Here is an 11,397-nt window from a genome sequence, read left to right as displayed (position 1 = left end):
CTGGTCTTGAACTCCTGGGCTCAAACAGTCCACCTGCCTCGGCCTCCCAAAGTGCTGGGATTACAGGTGTGAGTCACCGCAGCTGGCTGGTTTTTAATTTCTGATTTATACTTTCAGACTTTCAAAAACATAATCATGTAACATATTTTAGCTATAAAAATTTATGATCTATTCACCCCTGAGGTACAAATAAGGGGAAAGCTAAGTTGCATTCTCTGAGATATGAAAGTCCTGTGAGGCATTCCCGAAGAAGTTATGTCCGTTTAATAATTAAGCAACAAGGAATATGGAATAACAATTTCATTCTTAGCCAGGTAATGGACTTCAGCTTTCTTTGCACTTGGTACTCATGGATACACCAGAAAGATACACTTTTCACCCAGGGATATCAATGGAATTAATACACTGATGTTCATAGATGCTCTTGGCGGCCAGGCGCAGTGGCTCACGCCTGTAATCCCAGGACTTTGGGAGGCCGAGGTGGGCAGATCACTTGAGGTCAAGAGTTCAAGACCGGCCTGGCCAACATGGTGAAACCCCGTCTCTACTAAAAATACAAAAATTAGGCAGGCGTGGTGGTGCACGCCTGTAGTTCCAGCTACTCGGGAGGCTGAGGGACAAGAATCACTTGAACCCGAGAGGTGGAGCTTGCAATAAGCCGAGATCTTGCCACTGCACTGCAGCCTGGGCAACAGAGTGAGACTCCATCTCAAAAAAGAAAAAAAAAAGCTCTTGGCTTTTATAAGCCAGTATGTAATTTTTTCATTCTTAAAATGAGTGTCTTTTCCCACCTAAATCTTGAAGTAATACTGTTAGCATCCTCAAATGTGAAGAAGAAATACATGTATATTTATAATCTATATCATTCATCTATGAGTAAAGATTTCAGTTGCAACATTGAAATTCCTCAGTCTAATAGAGAATAAAATTATAGCTACAGGCTGCTAACTCATAGAAAGAAACCCTTGAAACAATAAGAATTCCAAAAGCCCAAGGTAGATCTAAAAAAGGCCACCATTAAAACTAGAATTAGGGAGTATCTTATGTATGACATTGAATTTCCCAAAGAAAATCTTACAGACTGACAACAACAATGACAAACCTATTTAAGTGCCCTGGAGAATGGCCAGAAGCAGGCAGAGACTGGAAGGGGTTCAAAGATCTAATCCTTAAAAGAAGGGTTATGTGGCCCTTCTTCCAGTTCGCTGAGCGCTGTGACTAGACCACAAGAAAAAAAGCCAGTCGTATGGGTTTGAGGCGTTCCATGGTGAAGTTCAGGGCTGTCAGAGTAGCTGGAGACGGGGAAGGAGAATCCAGGAAAGGAGAGAGCCACACTGAAGCAGTCCTGAAATCCACTAAAATTTCCCTCAAATCTGGCTGATAGTTTTGAACTCTGAACATCCAGAAGAGCTGCAGGAAGTCGAGAGAAGGCAGAAACTGCATGGTGAAGGAGTTGAGCAGAAACTGCAAGCGCTGTCTAGCGCACAAAGCAGAGCTTGGAGTCTGAATTCCAAGTCAGAGGGGACTGGCAAAGCCGTTGGGCTTTCTACTGACGCCGCAGAAGGGCGGCGTCTCAGGCCTAAAGAACCATCCCAGGACTAAGGGTTTTTCCTTAGATCTAAGGGCAAAAGCCAGTTAGAACCACTCAAAGAAAGCAAAAAACCAAGCCTCAAGTTCAGGGTGACCCAGCAGTAACTTACTTGCTTGCTAGAACAAAAATCAATACTCCTCAAGGAAGAGAATAGAATCTAGCATCTCTATGATGTAGCATGTACAGTATTCATTATACAGTTAAAATTTATTGAATATGAAAAGAAACAGGAAAATGTGATTCAGTCCGTAGAAAAATCAGTTAATAGAAAGCGACCCCAAATGAGTCAGAGGTTGGAATTCAGACAAGAACTTTAAATATGCTACTGTAGCTAGGTTCAAGGATTTAAAGGGGTGGGGAGGAGCAGAGAAATGGAAACACACACAGACACACACACACAGACACAATTTTTGGATCAGCCTCATCAGTTGAACAGTGGATTGGAGGCAGCTGAAGCAAAGGTTGCTGCACTTAATAAAGGAGCAATAGAAATGATTCAGTCTGTAAAGAGGTAAAAATGGAAATAATGAACAGAGTTTCAATAACCTATAAGACAATATCAAGCACTGTAATAACAAACATGTAATTGGTGTCCCAGAAGGAGAGGAAAAAGAGAGAACAGGGCAGAAAAAAATATTTGAATAAGTAGTGGCTGAAAATCCCCCAAATTTGGTAAAAAACTTATAGATCAATTTATAGATCCTAGAAATTCAGCAAACCCTAACCAGGATAAATACAAAAAGTAACACATCTAGAAATATTATAGTCAAATTACTGAAAACCAGAGGCAAAGAAAGAATCTTCAAAGAACTCAGAGAAAAAAAGACACATTACCTACAGAATGTCCACATGAATCACTGCTGACCTCTCATCAGAAATAAGGAAGGCCAAAAAGCAATGAATGACATCCTCAAAGGGTTGAAAGAAAAACACCTGTCAATCAGGAATTCTACATCTAGTTAAACTATTCTTCAAACACAAAAGTGAAACAAAGACATTTTCAGATAAGCAGAATCTGAGAGAATATGTTGCCAGGAGACCCTCGCTATAAGAAACACTAAAAGAAATGACCCAGTTAGAAACCTGGCTCTAAAGGAAAAATAAATAAATAAACAGTCCCAGACATGATAAAACCGGGTAAATATAAAACACTTAAAATTTTCTAGTGTCACTGAAAGGCAACAGATTGTTTCAAGTAAAATTGATAAGATTGTATTGTGGGTTTTATAATGCATGTAGATGGAAAATGTATCAAATTAGTAGCACAAAGGAAGAAGGTAAGATGGAGTGGCTGCAAGTTACATTTTAGGTGAAGCAGCGCCATGTTAACTGTAAGTAGCCTATGAAATGTTAAAGATTCATATTATAGGCCGGGTATGGTAGTTTCATGTCATAATCCCAGCACTTTGGAGGTGGAGGCGGGAAGGCAGCTTGAACTCAGGAGCTTGAGACCAGCCTGGGCAACACAGGGAAACCTCCTCTCTACTTAAAAAAAAAAACAAAACTAGCCAGACGTGGTGGTGTGCACCTGTAGTCCCAGCTACTAGGGAGGCTGAGGAGAGAGGACGCTTTGAGCATGGGAGATGGAGGCTGCCGTCAGCCATAATAGCGCCACTGCACTCTAGCCCCCCAGGAACAGAGTGAGCCCCTGCCTAAAAAAAAAAAAAAAAAAAAATCCATATTATAATCATGAGAGCTAAAAAGTCAACAGAGAGGTGAAACTGGAATACTGAAAAGTTATTCAATTAACAAAAAAAGGCATGAGAGACAGAAGAATGAAATAGAGTACAGATAGAAAACAGACCCATACTAGCAACAACATGAAACTCAAAAACCTGTGTTAAGTTTAAAAAGCCAAACCCCAAAGAGTACATGCTGTACGGATTCTATGAATTAAAAACCCTTCCAGATCAGTCCACACTAACCCATGGTGATAGAAATCAGAACAGTAGTTTCTTATGAGAGGTGGGGATTCCCCGGGGAAAAGGCAGATAACCTTCAAGAGGGACAGGAATTTATAGATGTTGATTGAGGTGGTGGCCTACGCAGAGTACACATTTATCAAAACTCATAGAACTGAACAATTAAAATGTGTGCATTTCATCTGATGTATATACATTTTACATAAACATCAGTTTTGGAAAGCTTAAAAACTCTTGCAGAGCCTCCGGTTGTAAACTTTGATCAACAGAGGGCGCTCGGAGCCCACCAAAGAAGCTTTGGGCCCCCAGCTACTTAGAGATGCAAATCAGAGCAGCTCTGGGCTCCCGGGTCTCCAAGGTGGATCGCGCAGCTCCCCAACACTCCCCCCTCGACGCCCCACCTTCCCCACCCGCGGCCTCGCCGGCTCGTTTCTACCACACGCTGCTTTTTGGCTGATAAGCGGCGCGTGGCCAATGGCGATGATGTGTTCCGCGGAACCTACGCGGAATACAGATGCGGGTGGGAGCTGGCGCGTGCTGCCTGGAGGTGTACCTGGCCCCTAAGGTCCCCTATTGATAGGATCGCTTTTAAATTGGAAGTGGGAACGTAATGGAAACGTCCACTCTGTTCTTGACATCTTCATTTTGACCTTTTTACCTTGCTTTGGTGGCTGAGAAATATTCCCACGCAGGAGCTGGAGCCGGGGAGGAGGGGGGCAGAGCACGAGAGGCACAGAAGAAATTCTCGCCAGGAAGGCAGAGTGGGGGTGTGGCCCCAGGCTTCCAGAACCCCGAACCTTTGTCTTCCTGCCCCCTCCTGCCTCGTCCACAGCTCAGAAGGGAGCCAGCGACCAGAAAGCCCTGAACGTCCTTCGCGCCCTCGCCCACCCCCGGGCTGGGTCTCCCCGCGGGCGCGGAGATGCCATGACACTCCACGTGACCCCCACGCCGGGCCGGTCCTTCCAGGGGCGTCTCGCGGGGTGTTAATTAAAGGTCACAACAAAACAGACCTGCTGGTTCACCAGAAGTAATGTCCTCCCGGGAAATGAAAAATGACACCGCAGAGCAGCCACGTGTGGAGCCTGGCACACGCCGGCTTCCTGCGCTCCCGGGCGCCGCGCCGGGGGACTGGGGGGCGATCGGAGAGGGAGCGATGACGGGGCGCTCCGGAGGCCCCGCGGGGCCCAGGCGCAGGAAGAAACGGGCGGCGGGGGGCGAGGGGACCGATCCCCCGCAAGGAGAGGCCAAGGCCGGCTCGCGCCACACCCCTCTCCAGGCCAGAGTCGTCCGCGTGCAGCGCGGCGAAGCCCTCAGTTTCCCCTGCCCGGCAGCGGCCCGCTGGGTCCCCAGGCTCACCTGTCCCGGTCCCGGGCGGCTCAGCCCGTCCCAGACCGGGGCTCGGGCGGGCGGGGGACCACGGGCCCTAGTCCTGCGGCTGCGGTCGGGGAGGGGCCCCCGGCCGGCCCGGGGTCGGTAGGGCAAGTCCAGAAAAGGTTTGCCGGGCAGGTCTCCGAGAACAAAGGGCGGGGGGAGGACCCGGCACGTTTGTGGACTTGTTTGTGACTCAATCCCTTCTGCACGGCGTTTCAAAGACCTGCAAGCCTTGTCAGGAAGAGAAAGCACTTGGGGGCGGGGGAGGCCGGGGCGCCGCATTTCCGTCCAGCCGCGCTCGCTCGCGGCCCCTGAGCTCCAGGCTCGCGCAGCGGCGTCTCATCAGAGCCCCGGGCCGGGCGGCGCGCCAGGAACTTCCCCGCACGCCGCGAGATCGACGATCGCGCCCCCGCCCCGGCCGGGCTCCCGGCCTCGCGCTGTCAGGCACGAGCGCCGCCACCGAAAATGGATCCCGGCCGGCGCGGCGAGGGCGGCAGGTTCCCGGGGCTCCTCCGCGCCGCGCCCGGGCGCACACGCGCGCTCTGACCGCCGCCCTCTCCCGGCCCTCGCGCAACTGTCAGGCGGAACGGGCCGGCGGATATTGGCTCGGCGACACGCCGAGGCTCCTCCCCGAGCCTGGATCTTTATATTTTGGGAGAATTTCTTTGAACTCAGTTACCAAGCTCGGTGAAAGGAGACACGTTCCCACAGCCGGCTGGGCTGGCTCGGCTCGCCCAGCCCACCTCCCCGCGGCCGCGAGCCCTGACTCCAGCCCTCCCTTCCCTCGTGCGGGAGCGCGGACCCACTTGGCTGAAGAAAACGCCAGTTCAGTGGATGTGAGCGTGACGAGAGCGCGTGCGGCTGGAGGAGGCAGAAGGGGACGAGGAAACGCATGCTTTCAAGAGCAGAGTAAACCCGCGAACCCAACCCTTTCTGCAAATTGGTGCTGTTACTTGGGGGGTCCATTTGCCTTCGTTCCCTCCCGCCCCACCGCCGAGGAAACCTTGCCTTGCGGGCTGAGCGCCAGCCCCCCACAGCCGGGGCCGCCTCTGGGTCGGGGGACCTCTGATGTAGCGTGGGTGGAACCTGCAGATACTCTCCTCCGGAAAAGCCACCATGAATTCGGTAGCTGGGAATAAAGAGAGGCTTGCGGTCTCCACCAGGGGCAAGAAATACGGGGTAAGTAGTGACGGCACGACGCGGAGACGCGTTACCAGACCCATCTCGGCGGGGGTCCCCCTTTCCCCGGGATCGTGCGGCCCCGGCCCGGAGCTCTGCCCCGCTGCAGAGGCGCCCCCGGGGCTGGCGGGGTCGTGAGTGCGCGGAGGCGGGTCTGCCGCGGGGACGCCCGCACACTCGCCTCGCTCTCGGAATTTTTTCAGTCCTCGCGTTCCTTCCTTTCCCCGCACTCGTAACTTTTGCGCATTCCTGCGCTTCTGGGCAGAGTGAAGCCGGAGGGGAGGGTTTCCCAGGAATGCTTGGCCGTACCTCGGATCGTTCAGCTGGAGCCGGGAGAGCCTCTCGTTTACCTGCAGTATCCGGAGAGTTGGACCCCGTAGGAATAAAAATCCTGAAATCACAGCCCTCCCCCCGCCCTCCCACAGGGTCTTCCAGGATTTTTTCCTGGGGTCTTGCTGGGATAGGTGCCGGCTTCAAAAGCGTGGGGCACTGAACCTATGGGTCCCCCCCACCCGGGCTGGCAGAAGCCGTGGAAACCGCCCCGAGCGAGTCCTCGTCCTGACCCCAGGAGGAGGCCCCCCGGGACCAGCGCAGGGGTCACCCGGGCGGTGGGGACTCACTTAAGGACAATTAACGAGACAGATGGAGGGCGATTTGGCCGCAGGGCTTGGAGAGGTCCCCAGCCAGCTCCCGTGGGCGGTTCGAGCGGGTCCTTGGTGGCGCACGTATGACCCAGCCCCGGGCGCCGCAGCCCGCCGCCCTGCGGCCCTTGACACCCGCGTGTCTTCCCCGCAGGTGAATGAGGTCTGCTCGCCCACCAAGCCCGCAGCGCCCTTCTCCCCGGAAAGCTGGTACCGGAAAGCATACGAGGAGTCGCGCGCCGGGAGCCGGCCCACTCCTGAGGGCGCGGGCTCAGCGCTCGGCTCCTCGGGGACCCCGTCTCCCGGCTCGGGCACCTCGTCCCCGAGCTCCTTCACCGGCTCCCCGGGACCCGCCTCCCCCGGCATCGGCACTAGTTCGCCGGGCTCCCTGGGCGGCTCGCCGGGCTTCGGCACCGGCTCCCCGGGCTCCGGCAGCGGCGGCGGCTCCTCCCCCGGCTCGGACCGCGGCGTCTGGTGCGAGAACTGCAACGCCCGCCTGGTGGAGCTCAAGAGGCAGGCGCTGAAGCTGCTCCTCCCCGGGCCCTTCCCGGGCAAGGTGAGCGCCGCGCGGGGCTGGCTGGGGAGGCGCCGGCAGGGCGGGGCCGGGCCGCCACCCACAGCAGCTGCTCAGTCCGCCGAGACCTTGCGCCCCGGGTCCACGCGAGGGTCCCCGGCGGCGCTGGGGCTGCTCCACACCTCACGGGGCTCTGGCAGGCGGGGCGACCCATGCCCCTTCCTCAGCCAGGCCGCCCGGGGCAGGACGGCCGAGTCCCGAGCGCGCAGGGGCGCCCGTGGCCACAGGCCTCACGGCCCACGGGGGAGGCCCCCAGGTGGTCTCTCGTGCCGCCCTCTCCCAGCTCTCCCTGGCGACTGCAGGCTGCGCTGTGGATGTTTCTCCCCACCCCCACCTGTGATCCTTTACAAAAATGTCAGCGGGAGTGTAAAAGCAAGCTGATGCTTGGAGCTGGCATTTCCCACTGCCTGTTTGTGGTCCATCCTTGCCGCGATTGCAGAAACAGAAACATACTCGAAAGCCAGCATTTCCCCCTGTCGGTCTCTGTGTATGACTGGGGAAGATCCAGGGGCGGGTAGCTCCTCGGAGCGGTGCTCCCTCCTGGCCTGCTCCTGCGCCAAGCACACTGGTTCCTCCATAGCAACCCTGCCCGCGCTGTGTGACTGGCCGGAGCCCCCAGAGGGTAACAATGCAATTGTATTTGCACTGTTGGGTCCAAGTACTATCCAATGATAATATTTACTCTTCCACTTCAAAGAGTTTTTATCAGTGGTTAGAGAGCAATATCAAGGAAATAGAGTGGATTGCTGTAGAGGTTTTTGACACTGTTGGTTCAACGTCAATATCTGGTTTATTATTTCCGTGACTTTAGAAATGAAATACTGTGATTTCGAGTAGGCGTTTAGGAATGACCGCGTCTGCTGGCCTCATCTGCGTATGCAGATACACACGTTGACGTTTTCATAGGCAAGGGTTAAATTCAACAAATGCCCACAGACGCTGTGAAATTTAAAATGGGGAAAATAACCACCAGGAGAATTGGTTTTGTGAATGCAGAACTTACCTCAAGAATAACGAACTCGTGGATGGTTGTCAGTGCACTGTTTTTGTAGTTTGATACATCTGCCATGACATCCCAAGGATAAATCTCAGGGAATCAAAAAGCTTATTTCGATCTTGCATGCTAGACCTTCCGATTTAACACCATTTCTTCATTCACAGATTTATTTGCTCTCGTGATCCTTCATCAATATTCATTGATTTTCTGCCCCATCCGAGCACTGCCAGGCACAGCAATGAAAATACCAGGTCCATTCATGCAGTCCTTGTCCACGTGGAGCTTATATTCTAGTGGAGGACACAGACAGATATCAACCACGAAACGCACAGTTCACAATGTCTTCGCATTTGTGGAGGGAATGTAGGATGCTGTGAGGTTGTTGAAGTGGATGGGAGCATCTGATAAAGATGGAAGAACCTTGGTTCTTAAAGATCTAACAGCTGATATTTGGCAGTCCTAATATGTTACAGCCTTCCAAATTATTTTAGACCTTTCTTGAGGACCCATTCTTATAATAGGCTTTTTGTGGCATTGAATGTTCCTATATGCAAAGGTAAATCCAAATACACTCTTCTCATTTAAAAAAAAGAGGAGGGGAAGGAAAATCTACCGCAGAAACAAATGTTGAAACTCGTATGCATCCATCATGTTTTATGGAGTCTTGTGACCAGCTGGGATTTTGTTTTTACAGAAACAGCCTGGAACATTCACTCACAGTGTTATGATATTTGCCAATTTTATGTATGTGATGAGGTAAAACTCTTGTTGGTAAACTGATTGTATTGTCAGAGTGAGGCGATGACCCCAGAAGAAACACTGGATTTGCTGAACCCCCATGCTCTACAATGACTTAGAGTGATCCAAGGACATCTAGAGAAGACCTGGTAGTCATGGGGGCAGTCACAGGGGATCACTTTAAGTGCATATGTGAATGTCACATAGTACCACAGTCGCCTGAGGTTTATATGTGAAGCAGCACCATGAAGCGTGACATTTGGTGCAAGGGCATAGACAGGGCTTAGCCAGGAAGAAGGGTGCTTTGCATCAGCTCATTGTTAGTAATGAGATGTGGGGCCTCAATTTTAACTACAAAATTTCTTCAAGCCTTTGTGAATAATAAGTGTGTGTGTGTGTGTGTGTGTGTTTTAAGCATTCCTACCTTGCATTTAGGTACAATTTCCATTATACCTTTAGCATTTGCAACATTATAGCCAAACAGTTGCCATGTTCTCTGGTGCACCATGGATGGAGGCCATGTAACTTGGATCAGATCGTTCTTCTTCCTGGCGCAATATTAATCAACAAACTGTGGACACTGTAGCCCTCAGGCACAGAAGGAGTTAAGTTTCATTAGAACAAGAGGCATCACTGTGACTCCAACTGCAGTTCCCTCAGTTCGCTGGAAGAGTGAGAGTCTGGAAGATAAAGACATGTGTTTGAGGGGTAATTAACAAAAATCATCTTTGTAATTTGCTTAAGATGCTTACCTTCATTGGGGAAATATTTTCTTAAATAGAGTGTTAAATTCTACTAGGTGCTATTAAATGTGTCCTAGGTAGATACTGAAAAGTCAAAAGCAGAATAGCACATCCAGGAACCTTATTATTTTAGGATGGATTTGGTTTTAGTTCTTCCTTCACCACTTATTTATTTTGTGACATTGGGTAAATTAGTTTTCCTCTCTACTTTTCAACTTTCCTATTAATATGCTCAGGAAAAAATGATTCAGACTGTTAAAATGTCATTAAAATGATCTAAGGTAAGGTTTCATTTTTTAGAGAAAGGTATGAGAGTTGATGATTATTAATGAGCTAAGATTCTGTTAGATTTGTGTTTTACAGAATTTAAGGTTTTTCTTGTAAGGTATTACCCCTGTCAGTTTCTAATTTCATCTGTATATTTTGTAAACATGCTGCCGTATGAGTTCTCACACTGTGCCTGTTGGTAGGTAGCAAGCCCTATCGAATTCCCCCAGTTTTGTCTTTGGAACAGTTTAAGGAGGGGACGTGAAGTAGTAGAGGGCCCGTTCGGGGTATCTGGTTGGTCCCAGGAGCTAGTGCCTGGCTCTGGTGGCCTGAGAAGAACCATCCTATTCTGAGCACTCCAGTGGAGGATAGGGCTTCACGGTAGAAAATGACATGATTTGAATGTAACAGTGTGGGGGATAGTATTGGCTGAGGTAGGAAATAGGAGGAGACATGGAATTGGATGGAGCTCAGAGGGAAGGATGATCATGAGTTTGGTTTTCCATGCATCGAGTCTGAGCTTTCTGGAAAGAGATGGAGCATAGAGGCAGATTTACTAATAAAACTGTTTGTTGTTGGCTATCTCAAGACTGGCGTGTAGAAGTGACAGCTGTGGGCTCACATAGCTCTGTTGTTGATACTCTGTATTCACCCTTTCCGATAGCAACTTACCTGGTGAGTAGACGTTTGTGCTTGGTGGCAGATGGTGGCAGACTGTAAAACACTCAGGTCGACTTTTATTACCTTGATCAGTACAAAAAGTACTCACTGGGTTTATATCATTTCTCTTTTGGTGCTGGTGAGAAGAAGTAGTCAGATGAAAGAATGTGAACATGTAATGTGATGCGATTTCAAGTGAGAACAGCCCTTTTACCCGTCGTAGTGTTCCAGTGTGTACATACAAAACCATTTCATGTCCAATGGTAAGACCATCTTTCCTGTTTTATAGACAGTCAAGGCACTGAGCCAGAAATAGGGGCCAAGGAACGAATTGCTCAATTTTGGGCTAGCCTAGATCATTCTGATATCTGTGGCAGGACTTTTGAATGGACTGGGCAAGTCCTAGGAAACATCAGCCCAACGAAATTCCCCGGAGTAAGCAGTAAAGCTCCCGGTTGGCAAAAGGTTATCAGACATCTGTTCATTTCCATATCAATAAAAGAAGATCTTTTATGTAAAAAAAAAAAGTGCAGAACTATGTTCCTATCTGATTGTTTCTCAGTCAGATATTTTGAGTCCATTTATGCCCCAGAAATATCAGGAAGATTAGCCAGACATACTGAGAAGGGTGGCCAGGAATCACAGAGATGAAAGAAAGGAATGCATCATAGGGGTTAAAAACACCAAACGTGGACTCTAAATAGCCAGAGACCA

Source organism: Piliocolobus tephrosceles, chromosome 1, assembly GCF_002776525.5.
Source record: "Piliocolobus tephrosceles isolate RC106 chromosome 1, ASM277652v3, whole genome shotgun sequence".
Classification (NCBI taxonomy): domain Eukaryota; kingdom Metazoa; phylum Chordata; class Mammalia; order Primates; family Cercopithecidae; genus Piliocolobus; species Piliocolobus tephrosceles.
This window is presented reverse-complemented; position numbering follows the sequence as displayed.